This window comes from Mobula birostris, chromosome 13, assembly GCF_030028105.1.
Source record: "Mobula birostris isolate sMobBir1 chromosome 13, sMobBir1.hap1, whole genome shotgun sequence".
NCBI lineage: Eukaryota > Metazoa > Chordata > Chondrichthyes > Myliobatiformes > Myliobatidae > Mobula > Mobula birostris.
The window spans coordinates 71,161,058-71,181,977 of record NC_092382.1 but is presented as its reverse complement, the minus strand read 5'-3'; positions in this window follow the sequence as shown (position 1 = coordinate 71,181,977).

Sequence of the window (20,920 nt, the reverse complement as noted above, 5' to 3'; positions counted from 1 at the left end):
AGAGCTTTCTGGGTAATCACGGTGCCATTAAAAGTTTCTGCAAGCACCGGTTCCATGCCCATACCTCAGTTTTTTTTTGTGTAGAAAACTCGGCAGCTCTTTTAATGCAGAAAGCAGCTCCCATAAGCAATACACTTAATGTCAACAAGCTTTCCGCGTGTCTAATGCCAAAGTGGAACCTTGTTACAAATGCAGATATACAACACAAGAGATTCTACTGTTGATGGAAATGTAAACAAATACACACAAAATGCTGGAGGAACTCTGCAGTTCAGGCAGCAACTAAGCAGAGTAGTACACAGTCTGGGCATGCTGAAGGGGCTCGGCCTAAACGTTGTCTATTTATTCCTCTCCACATTTGCTGCCTGATCTGTTGATTTCCTCCAGTATTTTGCTGAAATTAACCACCTTTTTTTTCAATCAAACAGTTTCAAAGTGTTTCTGATCTTTCATTTGTAGCCATATTCTGCTGGTTGGATTCCTCTTCCTCCTTGTCCTTGTAAACTCTTAATTCCCATCTCTTCCTGGAGCCCCAAAGCCCTGACTCAGGCTGTTAACTTTTTGGTTTCTGACTCTACACCATCGAAGATTCACTCGCTCATCTGCTGTCAGACTTTAGAGGCTCATTCAACCAACCCAGCTGTCTGAGGCACAGACCTTTGAAATGAGTGAAAATGACACAAAACATTGAAAAGATCAGGGAAGAAGGAGCTTAACCACCTTAGTCCAGAGCCCCGAAGAACGTTAAAACCACAGTGAGCTCATCGCGTTATTCAGCCTGGACAGAAGCATGCAGGAAATTCATGCAGGTGTGTAGGATGATGGGAGGCATTGGTCGTGTCGATAGCCAGAGGCTTCTTCCCAGGGCTGAAACGGCTAACACGAGGGGGCATAGGCTTAAGGTGCTTGGAGGTAGGTACAGAGGAGATGTCAGAGCTACGTTTTTTAAACAAAGTGTGGTGTGTGTGTGGAATGCACTGCCTGCGACGATGATAGAGGCGGATACAATCGGGTCTTTTAAGAGACTCTTAGATAGGTACATGGAGTTTAGGAAAATAGAGGGCTATGCGGTAGGGTAATTCTAGGCAGGTTCTAGAGTAAGTTACATGGTTGTCACATCATTTTAAGCCAAAGGGTCTGTAATGTGCTGTAGATTTCTATGATTCTCTGAAATTCAAGGGAAATCTCCTATCCCACGGAGTGGTGACTAGTTGCAACCTGTCATCACAGGGAGAGTGAGAGGGGAACGGCAGGGATAGATTTTGATATACTGATATGGAACAGAAACATGGGCAGGGACCAGATGGGCCGACTGGCCTCTCTAGTGTACATTGTGAGTGTGGTAGAGACAGTAAGTACTTGAGACACGGGATTTGATACAGAACTGATTTATCTTTCACAGATCCACAATATTAAACATCAGTCCAGTTTAAGGCTAACATCAGCAGAACAGACTCCTCCAATGCTCAAGTGACCAGGGTTCAGTCCTGGGTGCGATGAGCAGCCACAATAACTGCAGATTCTGACAGTAACAGTCCCTCACGAACCTGCAGCTGCCTTCAGTCACCATATTGGTGAAACATTTAACACAGAGCATTCATGTGAGAATTTAGCCTTTCCTATTTTTCTGAGCTTCTCATAAACTTGTACAGTTTAGTTAAGCTTTGCTCCAGAATTTCCACACAATTAAAAGAGTTTATTACATTTTTTTTCATTTTTGTTTTGCACCACTTACGTAATTTACCTATTTAATATGTACATTATTGTAATTCATCGTTATTAAAATCTATTGTTATGAATCAGGTTCTACTGCTGCCGCAGAGATAACGAATGTCATGACATATGCCAGTGCTATTAAACCTGATTCTGATATTGATATGGGAGAACCACCACCGGTCACCTGATCCCAGTTACCGCAGACCGTAATGTGAGATTGAAGCCTTTTCTATTTACCTGCATTCCTCAGAAATGACAATAGTTCAGTTAAGTTTCCTTCTGAGGTTCCAAAGCAGAAGCTCAGTCTGTCTAATATTTCCACACAATTAAAATGGGGAGGAATGCAGCAAGAATGTCCAGGTTGTGAGGATCTTTGAGTACACGGCCTGTTTTTCCGATGCAGGGGAAGTGTAGGAAGAGTCCATGGAGGGGAGGCTTGTTTCTCTGATGTTCTCTGCTCTCCAAAGTTCTCTGCAGTTCCTTGCAGTCATGGGCAGAGCGGTAGCCATACGAAGGCGTGAAGTATCGACAAGAAGCTCAGAGACCTCGGCCTTCACCCTGCCTTGTGTCACTGGATCCTGGACTTCCTGTCAGATCGCCGGCAGGTGGTAAGAGTGGACTCCCTCACCGCTGTCTCTCTGACCCTCAGCACTCATACCCCACAAGGCTGTCTCCTTGGCCCCCTCTTTTACTCCCTGTATTCCCATGACTGTGTCGCCACCCACAGCTCCAATCTGCTAATTACATTTGCTGACGACACTACACTGACTGGACTAATCTCAAATAACAACGAAGCAGCCTACAGAGAAGAAGTCATCACCCCAACACAGTGGTGTGAAGAACACAACCTCTCCCTCATGGTGACAAAAACAAAGGAGCTGGTTGTGGACTACAGGAGGAATGGAAACAGGGACCAAATTCAACATTTCCAAGTTTGTTATTGACACAAAATTCACATTTTAATATTTATCCTGACACAATGTATTTTATATACTGTTAATGACATAAAACATATTTATAGATTGTGACGGACAGAGAATCGTATAATTTGTGTTCTGTGTGTTATCTGAATGTACTTGCCTGTGATGCTGCCACAAGTCAGTGTTTCTCTGTACCTGTACCTTCCCGTACTTGTGCACTTGGCAATAAATTCAACAGGATCTGAGAAATCTCAGTGAGATTTAATTAGTGATGATCATCTTGGCAGCTCGGTCAGTCGAATGTATGAGACAGTGCACTGTGAAATGCGAAACCCTGAACAGTGTTGATGATCAGAGGGATCTTAGACTCCAGGTTCATCGCTCCCTGAAAGAGACTGCACAGATTGATCGGGTGGTTAAGAAGGCAAATGACGTGGTTGTCTTTATTAGTTGAAGCACTGAGTTGAAAAGTCGGGAAGTTGTGTTGCGGCTGTTGCGAGCCTGCGGTCGGACTGTGACTGTGTCTTTAAGAGCGCCGGAGTGAGGAGGCGGGACTATGACGTCAGTCACAGGCTGACGGCGCTAACTGTGGATTTAACCATAAGAGAGACAGAGCGATCTGCAGACAGGCAGTCGGCCAGTCTAAAGAGAGAGAGAGAGGGACTGGAAAAGCTGATAGCTTCAGTCTGTCGCAGCTGAGGCTTGGAACTCTCCTATGCCCACAAGAATGGGTTGATCATCGGTACACGGAACCACAACGAATGTGTGTGGCTATCACTTCATAATATCCACAGGAGTGGATTTTGGAATATCTTGGGGGACCGCTAGTGTTAACCCTTGCCTGAGTATGTTGTGTGGTAACCCCTGGAAAACCGTATTCCTGTGACAGGTCACTTTCGCTGATAACTTGTATGTGGACGGATTCAACGAATAAGAACTTCGACGACGGTTATTTTGGTGTAACGGCCTTTTCTCTACGTTTCACCCTGGATTACAAATATCTCTCTCCCATCATTTATTCCGTGGATTACTGAACTTTCCTACTTTACCGTCTCAAGACTCTAAGCTTTGTTCCCTCAGGCTCGATAGTTTGAGAGTTATATTTACACATATATACACATAACACTGTTAACTTTCCTTTATACGGTTAAGTTACTATGTAATAAGTAGGTATTAATAAAGATAACGATTTTAACATCAAAACCAGACTCTAGTGTGATCTCTATTGCTGCTGGTTCGTTTCTAAAACGTTACAGTTTGTAACACAGCTTTATAAAACTAGTTAGACCACATCTGGAGTGTTTCATACAGTTCTGGTCGCCCCCAATCTCGGAAGGATGTCGGGGCTTTGGAGAGGGCGCAGAGGAGGTTTACCAGGATACTGCCTGGATTAGAGGGCATGAGCTATAACGAGAGGTTGGACACACTTATTTTGTTTTGTACAGAGCGGCGCAGGCTGGGGTGAGACTGGATGAACGTTTATAAGATTACGAGAGGAATAGATAGAGTGGACAGATGATATAATTTTCCAGGGGATTGAAATGTCTAATACATTCAAGGTGAGAGGAGATGTGAGGGGCAAGTTTGTTTATTTCCACAGAGTGGTGGGTAGCTGGAATGCTCTGCCTGGGCTGGGGGTGGGGTGGGGAAGAGAGAGAGAGTTAGAGAGGGAGAGAGAGAGAGACACACACACACACGCACACACACACGTCACGTGAGCCTGTTCGCCCCTCCCACTTAACCACAGATGGGCAGCATCTGCGCGTCTGTTTCCGAGGCCCCGCCCTCCGGATGATGCAATAATCACTTCGCGCATGCTCACAGTCTCCGAGTGAGCGGTGTTTACCTTTCTCCTCCAGTGCTGAAGCGGATCGTCTGTGAGTGCGGGAAAGTGTCCTCGCTTCCTCGCTTGGGGACCCGGGCGTCGGGGTCACTGTTTGCGGGCCGAAGATATCACTTTCCCATTGGTGAGTATAGATCCTGAGCGGGAAGATCCGATGTTGGCCGTGAGCCCGGAACTGAGGGCCGATTACTCATTTAGTACCCAGTTATCTGGGCTCGTCAAAAATGTGTAGACTTCACTTAATCTGCATTGAACGATTCAAACCAGGAGCCCAGGCTGTATATTTCCGCAGAATTGAAATAGCAGTCCCGCCAACAGGTCATGTGAGGCTGCTTCCAGCAGATTTGCCCCGCCCTCCGCTTTGCGACGCACGATCACGTGGTATGTTTGACGCTCCCGGGATGTGTGGTGATGCTTCATCCATATTGTGTTGGGGAATCTGATGTTGGCCACTGAGTCCCGTTAACTTCTCCCAACTCGCCTCGATTCCTGAGGCTCCTCGCGTCGGTCCTTGAGCATTATGGCTGTTGTGTCTTCTCCCTGACTGGGGTGGGTGAGGGAGGACGTCCCAGGTTGAGGGGATGTTTGATTTCACTGCCTGCTTACCGAGGGACTGGGAAGTCTAGGGGGGAGAATGGTTTCTGTGATGTGCTGATCTGTATCCAAAGGTCTCTGCAGTTCCTTACAGTCACGGGCAGAGTAGTTACCATGCAAGGGGTTGAAGTGCCCAGATGGGAAACTTTCTATGGTGTGCTGATAAAAATTTGGTGAGGGTCAAATTGTAAATGCCAAAGTTCTTATTGTTTGTTCTAACTTTGTCATTTTAAGATCTTTTATACGGTAGTGTGTACTATTAATTCTGTATCTATGTATTGCTGGAGAACCATCACTGATCCTCCTTGAACTCTTCTCCACCTGGTTCCATTTGCTCATTCCCTGCCCATCTTGTTCAACCTCTGTCCAGTCTCTCTCCCCCCCAGCTTTAGTGATGTATATCAACCATCTGGGTCAACCTTGGTCCACCCTGCATTACACCTCTTCAATAATATATATCAGCAATCTTTCTTCTAACACTTGTCTTCATTGCAATGTGTTCTTTTACAGCTTTGGCCTTGCTGAGTTATTTCTGGAATCAGTTTTTGTGAGCTGGAATGCCAAAGGGTCATCAGGTTCCAGTTCTGTTGTGCATTGGTGTGGAGGTGCTAGTTGTGAACTGTGACTGGCTGACACACTGCAGCATTTTACTGGTAGCAAAGAGTACTGGGAGAGTTGGTGCTTGGGATATAATTCTGTGATCGGCATTCCAGGGATATGGAACTGTTGGTGTTTTGGCTTTGACATTGGTCACTGCTTCTACAGATGGGGCTGGGTGGTCGTACTTCTGCAATGAAGCAGAAATTTCAAGCAGCTGGACATTGGTTGTGGGGGAATCCCTGACTGCATCACCCAGTGAGAGATGTGGGGACGATGTGTGAGACTCTCAGTGTGGGTAAGTGACACGTCCAGCTGTGTGGCTCTGTGAGGTTGGGTCCTGGGATATCACAGTTTTAGATCCAAGTAAAATGGACCCAGGTTTATGAGGTGTTGAGCGAATATTTCTGGTCTGGGATCAAATGTTCATATCTGGAGTTCCTTTGGAAGAAATGGCTGTTAATCTGAGGAGAGAATGAGTTTGTATTCCATCCCTCACAAGGAGAGGCTGTGATCAAATGGGCTGTTCTGTGTTTACACCAGTAGAAATAGACCTGGGGGTTCAGTGTTCAAACTGTGTATGGAAATTCCTCCTCACTGTCACCTGTCTGTCAGGCAGTGGAAATCAAACAGGAACTCACGTTGCTGGCGGTCTGCACTAAAAATGGAAAATTGTGAATGCATTCTGACAGAGGATTGTGAACCTGAATCGTTAAATTTGTTGCTCTGCCCACAGCAGCTCCTCTCCTGTTGAGTGATTCTGGTGATTCCAGTTTCTTTTTATTACGTTCACCCTGGAATGGTTTACATTTCCTGATTGTCTGTTATACGTGAAAATGTGTTCAGTGTGGTTGTTGCTAACAAGGTTCACATGAGTAATCTCAGAAATGATCGGCTTTATGAATGAGGAGCCTTTAACGGGGTGGTGAAAGCAGGTGTGTGGTTAAGTAAACTGACTGAATGCTGAAAAGCCTGGATACAGTGGACATGGAGAGGACGTTTCCATTACACAGAGAGTCTGATTTGACAGCACAGTCTCAGAATAAAGAAACTGAGATGAGAAAAATTTCTTCAGCCAAAAGATGGCTGATGCGTGGAATTTGTTGCCACTGAGTGTGGTTGAGGCTCCCATTTGTGTATATTTAGGGCAAAGATTAATATATTCATGATTGCTAAGTAGCTTCAGGGTTACAGGAGGAAGGCAGGAATATAGTGTTGGAATAAATCTCAGCCATGGTTGAGTGCTGGAGCAGACTCGATGGATCAAATCACCTAATTCTGTTCCTCCATCTCATATCTTACCATGACTGAACGATGAGTCCTTCCTATCCCAAATCAAGTCTTGTGACTTGTCAGGGACAATTACAGATTTGTTCACTGAGATCATTATATTTGTCTTCAATGTTTAGATTTCAGTGAGCAGAAATATTTTGTTCTCCTTTGTATTGTTGACATGCTTCATTATCTTTCATGTTAAAGTTAGACCTGCGGTGAGAGTTTTATTGGAAGAAAAACCCACAACTGGAAGTGAACCACGACTGAAGATGAGGGAACAGTAGCAAGTGAACCAGCCCGAGGACTGAGAGCACAAACTGGAGAGAACCCATCTGACTCAGGGTTTCCATTGATTCATCAGGAGAAAGTTTGGTGAGTCTCATTTACTCAGACACTGGTCCTTTAGACATTACATATCTGTACAAAGCAAGGTAGGGAATAGTTGAGGTGAGAATGAATGTGCCCAGAAATATCAGTTATGCCTTTGTCAGTCCCAGTTGCAATCACTCCAGGTCTGGTAATATTCTGTCAGTATCCCAGCTCTTTAAACTCACGCACATTCTCTCAGTGTTTGCTCATTTGAAGAACTTGCATCTTCTGAAGTAGCTTTTGGTGGGTTCTAAGTGTGGAGAGGGAAAGAGGGGTGCTTATATTTACTATCTTGCAAAAAGAGGTAATTCTTTGAAATTACTTGCTGCAAACTCACTACCCAAACTCTGGAGAACTCCACGAGGTACAGGGCCTCGACTCCAATAAACAGCTTCCTATCATCATCATCTGCTTCCTATCGTCTAGCTGTTCCCAACAAATATAATTCCTCTCAGTGATCAACTATCGGAATGATTCACTCACTTTTAGATGAACGGGTACCTACACTGTTGGGGTGTTTAGATTGCCGGGAGACAAGGACCACAGGGACGAGAGGTCTTTAGTTAACTGATATGAACCTGTCTTTACCCTGCTGGCAATTCTGGTTTATATTAGTAAAACTGTTGTTTCTGAAAATACAAAACAACGAGACACTGCACTGATTGAACCACCCCAGACCAGATCACTCTGGGAAGTCCTCCTCAGAAACATTGGAGTTTTGTGACCCAACTCGAGACAAGCACCACACTGCCCACTCTACGGACAACATGGTAGAGCAGGGTATCTTGCAGGGGACTTTAAATCACACAATGTTGGTTCACTGATGAAACCCATTAGGTTTCCTTCGCTCACTCCCCGAAATCATAAAAAAACTCCATTAAACAGCTTTTCAGTACAAACTTTCACCCATATGTGACGTCATTCTGATGCCCCCACATAAAACCATAAAACATAGGAGCAAAATTAGGCCATTTGGCCCATTTCTCCTGTTCTGCCATTTATTCATGCCTGTTCCAATTTTCCTCATTCCCAGTCTCTCTCCTTCTCCCCATAAACCGTCATCAATCAAGAATCTAGGAACCTTTGCCTTTGATATCCATAAGTACTTGGCATTCACAGCATCTCATGGCAAAGAATTCCATAGATTCACCACTCTCTGGCTGAAGAAATTTACCCCATATCCGTCCTAAAAGAATGCCCGCCTATCCCCTTTAATCTGAGGTTGTGTCCTCTGGTCCTGGACTCTCCCAACACAGGAAACATCCTCTCCACATCCACTCCATCAAGGCCATTCACCATTTGATAGGATTCAAAGAAATCATCCTTCATTCCTCTGAATACAGGTCCAGAGCCATCAAATATTCTCATATGACAGGCCATTCAATTCTGTACTCATTTTCGTAAACCTCCTTTGAACTCTCTCCAGTATTAGCACATCCTTTCTGAGATAAGGGGCCCAAAACTGCTGAGAATAATCCAGGAGCTTTGTGAAGTCTCAACATTACATCCTCACTTTTATATTTAGTTTTGTATTTATATTTTATATTCTTGAACTGAATGCAAACATCATACTTGCCTTCCTCACAAAAGACTGAATGCACAAATTAACCTTTAGGGAATCCTGAACAATGGCTCCCAAGTCCATTTGCACCTCAGATTTTTTTTGTACATTCTCTCCATTTAGAGAATAGCCAACCCTTTCATTTCTTCTAGCAAAGTGTATAATCATGCACCTCCCAAAACAGTATTCCATCTGCCATTTCCTTGCCCATTTTCCTGATCTTTCTGTAGCATCCCTACTTCCCCAAAACGACCTGCCCCTCCACCTATTTTTACATCCACTGCAAACTTTGCAACAAAGTCATCAATTCCATCATCCAAATCATTGGCATATAACATGAGAAGAATCGTTCCCAACATAGACCCCTGTGGAACTCCACTAGAAACCAGTAGCCAGCCAGAAAAGGCTGTCTCTATTCCCACTCGTTTCCTCCTGCCAATCAGTCACTACCTTTTCCCTGTAATAACATAGGCTCAGAGCTCGTTAAGGAGCCTCACGTGTGGCACCTTGTCAAAGGCCTGAAAATCCAAGCACACAACATCAACCAATTCTCCTTTGTCTACCCTGCTTATTATTTCTTCAAAGCATTCCAACAAATTTATCAGACAAGATTTTCCCTTGAGGAAACAACGCTGACTCCGGCCTAATTTATCTTGTGCCTTCAAGTACCCTGAATTCACATCCTTACCAATCGTCTCCAACACCGTTCAAACCACTGTCAGACTGAGTGGTGTATAGTTTCCTTTCATTGCCTCTCTCCGTTCTTGAAGAGTGGAGTGACATTTGCAACTTTCCAGTCTTTCAGAACCATTCCTGAATTTAGTGTTTCTTGAAGGATCATTACTAATGTCTCCACAATCTCTCCGGCTACCTCTTTCAGAACAGTGGGTGCAAACCATCTGGTCCAAGTGACTTACCTGCCTTCAGATCTTCAGTTTCCAAAGAACCTTCTCTCTTGTTGTGGTCCCTTCTGTACAGGTCCCACCTTCCCTGGAAGAGAGCCATGGAACCAAAAATCTTATCCCCTCTCCTTCCCTCCCCCTCCACATGCCTGATGTCATGCATGGTTTTGCTACACTGGGGTCTGACTTCATGTGTGCAAGGTTTGTTTCTCGTGGTTGTGCAGTTTAATCTTTCTTCCATTCAGACAAGGGAGTGAGATCCAGATCTGTCACATTCTCTCATTGTGGGTGGGCATTTTTTTTCCCCATTGACTTTATTCCACTGTTACAACTTGCCGAAGAGCAGCCAATGTTTCGAGGTATATAACCCTATTAATGCAAGAAGGAAGCCTTTTCTGTTTTTCTGGGCTTCTCAAACATTTGTACACTTCGGTTAAATATCCCTCCGGAAGTTCCAGAGGAGAAGCTCAGTCTGTCTAATATTTCCACACAATTAAAGTAGGAAATTGTTTATTATTGTCATGTACCAAGGTTTAATGAAAATTTTGTCCTGCATACCATCCTCTCAGATCAACACATTACAACAGTAGGTTATGGTAATTCATTAACAGAGTGTAACAAAGCATTATGGTTACAGAGAAAATCCACTGCAGGTAGACATATGGTGCAAGGTCACATCGAGTTACATTATGAAATCAAGAGTCCATCTAACAATGCTGAGGAATTTTCAGTTTGCTTATAACAGCAGAATGGAAAATGTCCCTAGGCTTGGGAATCTTTAACTATGTTGCCTGATTTACTGAGGCTGCAGGAGGTATAGAGAGAGTCCATGGAGGGGAGACTTGTGTCCATGATGTGTCCACAGTTCTCTTCTATTTCTTGAAGTCAAAAGAAGAAAGTAGCCGTACAAAGGTGTGAAGTATCCGGATGGGATACTTTTTTATGGTGTAAACTTAAATTTGCTAGATGAATAACAACACTACAAACAGTTCTTTACTTTATCCTTTTCCCCAGTTTATTTGTTCGAACTCAGCCGTCAAGAAGCTCGGGGCCAAGCATCAGAGAGACAGAATTCGTCTCCCTCTGGCTGCTCATGATGAATCTCAGTCCAACATGCAGAAACGTTACAGTTATAGAACTAGCGAAACAAAGAGCACTTTAGTTCAACTGGTATTCCCACCAAGGCTGTTGGAGCAAAACTTAATTTCTTAGATAAGAGAGTCCACTAAATCAGGGTTTTAAATACAAATGAATGTTCTGTCCAATCCTTATCAGTTATTCTCTTTTGTTAGACAAAGGAATGAATTTAGTTCAATTCGTGTCTCATGAGAACTCAGCTCTACATAACATTCCCAAGAGATATCTGTGTCGTTAATCTAAACAAGCTGCAAGCAGATTCCTCAGTGAAGGACAGAACAGAAATTTGCACACTATCCGGAACAGAGCACACATAAGTTTGGACTTAGTTTTAACCTGTTATTTACAAGAACCCAAGAATCATTTCTTACATCCCCCAATACCCTTAAAACTTCACCACCAGAGTGTTGTAGCAGATAGTTGCCTTTCTGACTGAAAACCTGTGACTAGTGGAGCGCCACATGGATCAGAGCTGGGTCTGTTGTTGTTTGTCATCTCTATCAGTAATCTGGATGATAGTGTGGTTAACTGGATCAGCAAATTTGAGGATGACACCAGGACTGGTGGTGCAGTAGACAGCGAGGAAGACTATCATGGCTTGCAGTGCGATCTGGACTGCTGGAAAAAATGGTTTGAGAAATGGAAAATGGAATTTAATGCAGACAAGCGTGAGGTGTTGTGCTTTGGTTGGAGCTGCCAGGGTAGTTCTTACACCGTGACTGGTATGGCACTGAGGAATGTTGTAGAAGAAAGGGACATGGGAATACAGGTCTATATTTCACTGAAACTGGTGGCACAGTTCAACAGGATGGAAATAAAGATTTTGGCACATTGGCTTTCATAAACAAAAGTGGTAAGTAGAGGAGATGGATGTTATGTTGACATTGTACAAGATATTGGTGAGGCATAATTTGGAGTATTGTGTGCAGTTTTGGTCACCAACCTACAGAAAAGATGTAAAAGAGTTTGAAAGAGTTCAGAAGAAATTCACAAGGATTTTGCCAGGTCTGGAGGTCTTGGGTTATAAGGAGAGATTGAACGGGTCTGGGCTTTATTCCTTGGAATGTAGAGATTGAGGGGAGATTTGATGGAGGTGTGAAAAAATTATGAGAGTTATAGATGGAGTAAATGCAAGCTGGCTTTTTCCACTGAGATTGGTTGGGACTACAACCAGGGTCATGGGTTAAGGGTGAAAGGTGAAACATTAAGGGGAAAATGGGGGAAAACTTCTTCACACAGATGGTCATCCAGGTGTGGAATGAGCAGACAGTCCAACTGTTGCATGCGAGCTCAATTTCAGCATTTAGGAGGTTTGTATAGGTACCTGGATGGTATGGGTGTGGGTGTAGGCAGTCTAAATAGTTCAGCACAAACTAGAAGGCCCAAAGGGCCTGTTTCTACGTTGTACTTTTCTATGACTCTGTGACATGAAATAGTACTAATATTAATGTAATTCCTTTTAACAGCTGTGCAGACCAACCATTCATCTGGTCAGGAAATGTTTACATGGCTTTAAAACTGTGGCACTTCACATTGACAGTAGATAATAGAAAATCCCAGCTGCACGTCAACAAAGGCGATTTGTCTGGGAGTGTTTCAGTTACGGTGGGGCCAGGCACCCATGCAGCTCAGTGGGAACAGGGAATATTACCAATGGAGAGTGTTAAACTGAGCCAAGTCACAGATTGGAGCTGCAGAAATGTCCAATTCTTATAGAGACAGGAAGTGCTTCAGAGAGTTTAATGGTCATTCCAGATACCAGCACTGTGCCCAGTTAGAAGATGATTTCTCTCTCCAACTTGTGTTGAACTTCACTGTAACAGTGTGATGCCAGATCACACCTTGACAACTCGAGTGATCTCTTCTTAAGTGTTGTCCTCCACTCATTGATGGATTTTATAAATCTTTTTTCAGGTTAAGAACGACAAGGAATATATCTACAGGAATCTCGAACACAACACACCAGTTTTGCTGTCTCTGTCCAGATATTTAAGAAGTGGAGCAAGGGATTCACTCGATCTTCCTTCCTGCTCAGATTGTGGCGAGGGATTCACTCAATCATCTGACTAACTGGCATGCCTGTCGGTTTACACAGGGGAGAGGCCATTCACCTTTTCAGGCTGTGGGGATTCAAGGTCAATTCATGAAGGTACATCAGCAAGTTCACACTGGGACAAGGCCATTCACCTGTTCTGTGTGTGAGAAGGGATTCAGTCAGTCTTCCCACCTGTGGACACACCAGTCAGTTCACACTGGGCAGAGACTGGTCATCTGCTGAAATTGTGGGGAAGGATTCACTCAGTCATCTGACCTAATGGCTCACCAGCGAGTTCGCACTGGGGAGTGGCCGTTCACCTGCTCGGACTGTGGGAAGGGATTCACTCAGTCATCTCATCTACTGAGACACCAGTCAGTTCACACTGGAGAGTGGCCATTCACCTGCTCAGACTGTGGGAAGGGATTCACTCAGTCATCTCAACTGAAGGTACATCAGCGAGTTCACACTGGGGCGTGGCCATTCACCTGCTCAGAGTGTGGGAAGGGATTCACTGAATCATCCTCCCTACAGAGACACCAGTCAGTTCACACTGGGAAGTGGCGGTTCACCTGCTCAGACTGTGGGAAGGGATTCAATCGGTCATCTCATCTACTAAGACACCAGTCAGCCCACACAGGGAAAGGGCCATTCACCTGCTCAAACTGTGGGAGGGGATTCACTCAGTCATCTCTACTGAAGATACATCAGCAAGTTCACACTGGGGAGAGGCCTTATACGTGCTCAGACTGTGGAAAGGGCTTCATTTTGTTATCCCAACTGAAGGTACATCAGAGAGTTCACAATGGAGAGAGGCCATTTGCCTGCTCAGACTGTGGAAAGGGATTCACTTCGTCATAGCACCTACTGAGACACTAGTCAGTTCACACCGGAGAGTGGCCATTCACGTCCTCAGTTTGTGAGAAGGGATTCACTTCATCATAATGCCTACAGAAACACCAGTCAGCCCATAAAGGGAGATGACTGTTCACCTGCTCAGTCTGTGGGAAGGGATTCACTCATTCATCTCAACTGAAGTTACATGAGCGAGTTCACATTGGGGAGAGGCCATTCATCTGCTGTGAATGTGGGAAGTGATTCACTCAGTCATCTGACCTTATGTAACTCTTGTTTTGGCTAGCAGTATAATATAGGGGGTGATAGCCCCCCAGCCCGGAAAAACTTGAGAAATCTCGTTTGGGTGGATACTGCACGATGTGTCCCCTGTTACAAATCAGTACCCTGAAATAACAAACAGTACACAATCTGTGATTAAAGGATTGCGCTTTATAATTCTTACTTTTGACTATATGGTTCGTGAAGAAATAAGAAAAAGGGCCCACTCTCTCCATTCGCGTCTTCTCATCTCTCCCCGGCAAAAGACCATGAAAATCTCTCTTCCAGACTCACAAGAAAGAACGTTTCTCTCATTGGATCACCCACACTCCAAAACCCTGTTATCTCTAGTCATAACCCAAACATTGCTGCTGCAGAGAAACCATTACCTCAGCAGTGAAATATTACAGAGAGGCTATTATGTTAGCAGTGAAACCTACAGCATGTTACACTTGTGTCACACTACCGGGTTCACACTGGGGAGAAAGTTTCAATAAGCTGCATGCTGGATATTTGTCCATCATTGTTTCTCAATGCAATTTCAGCAGTGACTGTCGGTGCTGAACTCTGCAATTATTGCTGCTGCTCACCACACCCAGTTCTGCACCCTGGTCACTGGGCATGGGAGGAGTTTCTTCTGCTGCACATTCACCTTTAACGGGACTGGAGTTTAATATTCTGGATCCTAGACAAATAATTCAGTTCTATTTTAAACTCTGTCTCCAGTACTTAGTGAATTTACAACACAACTAGTGTACAGTAGAGAGTCAACTCAGGCCGGCTGGACCCTGCCAGTGACTCAGTTCCACAACAGTCCTTTTAAATCCTCCCCTGTTGTTCCCCTCTCGCTCTCCCTGTGGTGATGGCTTCCAAACAGTCACCACTCTGTGAATTAAGAGGTTTCCTCTGAATTCTCTGCAGACTGAAGAAGTCGAGCTGACTGCAGTTCTGTCTGAGATATTCTTTGCCCCTCCAATCTCTGGGCTGAGGGAGAATGACATTGGGAGTTAACCTCCTTAATCATGACTCTTTTTCACATTATGGGTCATTTTTTCTGCTTCTAAAGGGTTGTTAGAAAACACCACTGTCCTCTAAAGACTGAAAACAGAATGGAAAACCATCAGTTGGATGTTCAACGGAGAAGAGTCAGAAACCAGAGGCGGGCACAGGGCAGAGTTTGGGACTCTGGACGATGGTCGGGGTAAGAATGTATAATGAGGAGAAGGGTATCAGCAGCGGGGCGTGGCAACATATGTCAGAGTAGCAACATTTGGAAGCTGATTGACAGGGAAAATAATTCGTTTGTCTGACTGATGACACAAACACTGCCTTTTGTGAGGTGCTCCTCTGGTTGAGGAACATGTGTGTGTGGGGAATGTTTTTATCTATTGAGGGAGTTGTTCCTGCTTGTTTATCCTGTAATATTATATCCAGATGGTTATTATGGATTGTCCTATTAGTGGTTATGTATTGATTATCATATACTTTGTAAGATTTTTACTCTAAAACTGGATAAGGCTTGAATTTATTGTGCCTTTATGATGTTACGGTGGTCATTCATAAGTTTGTATTTTAAAGCAAGATTTTGGTGAATGATATTTGTCACTTGATTGTACCTATACAAGTAATCAGATTGAGTTAAATTCCTGCAGGATCCCAGAATGTTTTGGACTGTGTCTGGTTTCCCTTGGCATTTTCTGCATTTATTGCCTGGTTTGTTTGTCTTTAATGTAATTTTGATATTTTAAAATGTTAACTACCTTGTTCTGTATTTCCCCAAGAAACCCCTATTTCTGTGAAGAGGTCTCCAACTCTCAGTCAGGTGCTCGATGCTTCCCTGTCACCAGCTAGTCTGCTCAGATCATTGGGATGTCTCTCTTGGAGGGTCATACTCATTCCACTGGTTAATGTTTTCTTCCATAGTGATGATTCATTTTTCTGAGTTGGCCTCTCATTTAAGTTTTCTGGTCTGTATTTCTTATCAGAATTGTATATACTCACATGGAGTGCTGAATCCTGTATTTTTGATGAAAATATATACTTTAGAAATCTTACCAGACTGTTGAGTGATTTTTTTTTTAATGTCTGTTATAGCTCTTCCTCCTTCTGTCCTTGGTAGTGTTAATCTAAGTGTGTTTGAGTGTAAATAGTCTTTTCTGAATTTGTCATTTCAGTTCTTATTTTTCTTTGTAAAGTTTCCAGATCGGAATGGAACCAAGATATTTTGCCAAGGAATATATTAATATGGGAATAGTGAAAGAGTTTATTGTCTTTGTTGTATTTGCTATACCATGGAAATATGTTTGGCAAATGTTCTTAAGCCTTGAAGTAAATTTTGAAACATGTTTTTGCTTTTTCACACTACTTTCTATTTTCTCTGCTTGTTGATATTCCAGATACCTGTGTATCAAAAGTTCTGATGAAGGGTCTTGGCCCAAGATGTTGCTTCCCAACCATAGACACTGCCTGACCTGCTGATCTCCTCCAGCACATTGTGTGTATTGCTGTAGATTCCCAGCACCTGCAGGGTCTCTTGTGTCCCATATACTTGCATGTTTCTTGAATAGGACACACAGGTATGCAGAGAAGGTTGTATGGTTCTGTTGGTAAAAAGTAAAATCAAATCATTAGAGTTGGAAGGTGTTGAGTCACTGTGTAGAACAGAGGAATAGCAAGAGTGAAAAGACACTGATGGGATTTTTATAGAAACTCCCCATCAGTAGTATGTATATCTTCCACAAATTGCAATGAGAGAGGGAAAATGCATGTCAAAACAGCAATATTGCCATATTCCTGGGAGATAGTCATGCAAATATAATGGGAAGATCAGGTAGTTGCTGTATACCAAGAGGGTGATTTCCTAGAATGCCCACAAGATGGCTTTTTAGAGCAGTTCCTGGTGGAGCCCAGCTGGGGATCAGCCATTCTTGATCAGAAATTAGAGGTGGGAAATCCTGGCAGTCGTTGAATGTTTGGAGTTGTGGAGACGTCATATTTTAATTGTGCTGAATATTAATTTCTGTGTCTCTTTGTCTTGGAATCGAAAGGCTCTATTAAATATTGTCTGATTGCCATTACAGATGTTTGATAACTGTTGAACAAATAAGAGCATGCCATTTTCTGTGATATTTTTAAAATATGGTTGCATTGCAGTTTTAAAATATTCCACAATGTGTGGATCATAAGTGAGTTCAATTGAAAGAGAAAGAGGAAGATTATGGTAATGAATTAGTTTTTGGGAGTTGTGTGTTTCTTTAGTTTATGTTGCGTGGATGATTGAATTCATCATCTTTTTCACCATACATGTGGCAGAAATTGTGTGTCTCCTTGCCAGAAGTGATTTCCAGGAACGGATGTGAAATTCGGAGCCTGAAAGACTTTTCAAAATTCTATGAAGTGTTAGTGTATGGGAGCCTCAGCTCCCCACATCTTACTCTCCTAAGTTCTGTAGAATACATGCTGAGGCCTTTTGCTTCACAAGTTGTTTATTCTGTATTCTGCAATTGCTTGCGATGGTTTTGAAGGAAGACAAGTGTGAGTATGGATGTTTACTTTGCTCGCGCTGCGTTGTCAGTTTGTGTCATTTTGTATGTTTCATTTATTATTGATTTCAGAGGGAGACACGGATTCCACACTGGCCATGTGGATTCAGGGCTCAAGGGATCAAAATATGAGCGTATCTACACCCGATATGATAAAGCCACAATTCAAAGGTCTTCAGTGAGGAGCTTCAATGTCTTCTTGGACTCCAGACACAAATTTTCCTCTTTCACCTCTGATCTGCCCACACGATCTCCACTCTCCTCCTGTTCTTCACTTACGTTAGAGCAACTCGCCAAGGCCTTCTCTTCCCCCCTTCTGACTCGCCATAGCCCTATCTGATCCTTTCTTCCTAAACCGTAAATATCTTTCTTTCTTTTCTCTTGATGGGTTGCTCCACATTTCTTGTAACCCAGGGTTACTTTAGCTATCATCATTTCCCTGCCTCAATGAGGCAAACCTATATTGAACCCTATGTAAGTGCTCCCTGAACAACATCTCTTTCGCATTTCCCTGAGAACACCATTTCCCATTGTCCTTCCCAAGTTCTTGCCAGGTAGCACCATAAATCGCAGACCCCTGATTAAACACAGTCCATGCACTCTGGTCCTGTCCCTGTGCAAGGTAAATGTCGGGGGGTTCTGCTCTATCATTCTGAAATGCTGACCCGCGGAGAGATCTGCCACCTGATCCGTTTGCTTTTCTACTATTAGATCTCGTATGGACTGTTCACTAGCCCGCCTCATAGTGACATGAATCCATCCTGGACACAACTGATAAATTATTCCATACCAAAAACTTTTACCCTGGGGGAGGTGCCGAAGAATATTAGGGACGTTTCAATTGTCAGTGCCAATAACATGTCCAAGTTCCGCTCCCGATCGTTTCCTCACTGTTCTTCTTGAATTTTTGTTTTGTTAATCTGGTGGGCGACTGTATAGAATACTCCAAATCGGCTGATCATGGTTCTGCGTTCGTCTCACAGTCTATTAACAAACGAACGCTCCACGTCGTCCTCCCTTTCTGCAGCTGTGATACTATCTCTGGTTTGCCATCACAATCCCTTCACACTCTGTTACCCAACCCGGTCCATTTTTCAAAATCTAAAACACGGAAAGTCCTGAAGCCATTCCTGCCCTTGTGACAGTCGAATGTCTGTGCTAGTTTGGATCACACTTCAACCGTTGTAACAATCACGCCAGCAGCATTCAACGTTAGTATTGTTACTACCTGAACTGCATGAAGTCAGCAATCTTCCATCAATTCTGCATTTTCCGGATGACCAGGCAAATGATTGTTTGAATTCAAGAGGTATTTGCCAATGCAGTTCATTGTAAAACAGCTTTATTTGAAAACTCTGCGGTGTTGTAATTAGACGCGGGCGTTATCTACACAGATGGCCGTTTGATGTAAACACATATGTCATTCCATTCCTCAGCTCTTCTCTGAAATTCCTCTGTGTCAGTGTATAGATACTAGTATTGGTGCACATGCTGAGAAATTGCAACATGTACCCAAATTGTTGGAGAATGTATACCGGGGAACTCAAATATCTGTCCTGGTAAAAATAGTTTTGCACTTGCCATTTCAGGGAAAAGGCTACGTAGGGCATCCACAATAATATGAAATTAGCTGATATAGAAAACAACAAAATCATCGATCTTCTGCGGTTTTCCACCTCGGCATCTTTCTGATTGTCGCTGCTGTGCAGAAGCCTTCTGCGGACTCTATTTGCCACAACGATATGTCTTACAGTTAACCCGTTCAACACCAGGATTAAGCCGATTGGTAGCAATGGTTTCAAAATACTGTTCAGTAATTCGTATCCTCTCCACACGGGTGAAGTAACGAATTCGTATCTGCCGGTGCACCGCCACGGCGTGTTGTCAATGATGACGTAAGGTTCAAGCGCAAAGTAAATCGGGACACTTCTTCCACAGCTCACTATAACCACAGTCACGATAACCACCGTTGCTGTTCTCTCGGTGCAGTATCGCTCCCGCAGCTTTCGACAACATATTGCGATGAAGCGATCGAAGGTAAAACTGACCGTAAACCAAATAGAACAGTCCGTCGCTACCCTCCCAAATACAACTGTCAGAGCGCATACAGGAGTGATGAGCAGGAATCTAGAGTAAATGTAGATATTGTTGGACTGTTCCACTAAAACAACAACGATAACCACCATCAGATCCGCTGCTGCCATTCCAACCAGGTAACGGGTGTTGCATTTGGAGAGTCCGCATTTTCCACGAAATAGGATCACAATCGCCGTTAAATTAACTGCAATAAATTGAAAAAAAAGGAAATATAATTAGAATAAATGTAGATATTGTTTGTCTGTTCCACTAAAGCAATAACGACAACCACCATCGGATCCGCTGAGGCCACTCCGACCAGGTAACGGGTGATGCATTTGCAGACTTCGCATTTTCCCCGAGATAGGATCATAAATCAACCTCAAGAAATGAGAAAGCAAAATAGATTTATGTTCAGCAGCAAATATCTGAATGCCCCCATGGATATGGTCTGTTTGGAAGTGGAAAGCGGGAGTCCATTGTGTGCGGTCTCCGTCGCTGCACTCCGGCTGGAGGACGAGACGGATGTGAGTGTCAGTGGATTGGCGACCTTCCGAGTTTCACGACTCACGTACCGGTGAACGGACGATCGTGCCAGTAAACAACACCATTTCCATTATTAGAGGTGAAAGAGTTGAAGGGATTGTTTGCAGCGATGAAAAAGTGGAATCAAGAGATACAGAGCTCAAGTTATCATTTACTGATTTATGTAAGAACAGACATACGTGTCGAAAATAGACTGAACAATCATTTAAATAAGCTGCCACGTTGTTATAAGGTCCACACTGGTAGAAACTCGGACCCAGAAAAGTATAGACCAGCATCACTTCAGAATGCCTAGCCAGGTGAAATTATGAAACAATGCCAATATCGGCACGGACATAAATGACAAAAGAAAAATCACTTCGATCAAAGTAAGGAAAATGAAAATAAAACAGTCAGATGTTTGAATTCTCCATTCCAGAAACACGTTTCAGCCGATGGTAGCATATGTGCTCAGTAACAGTGCGGATTCTGCAGCAAAGTAACAGCAAGACGACGGCACCGTACATAAAGCAACCAGCTCCGACATCTTACCGGGAACACCAACCGCTACAAGTGCAGGATAGAAAATGGCCGCGATGTAGTAAATCGCCGGATATCCCATATTCCGTCAGAAGCAGCGTTCAGTTGTACGGCAGTTTTCAGCTGCTCAGCTGGACTGGCGATCGGTTTAGCAGAGTTTTATTGAGGTGAC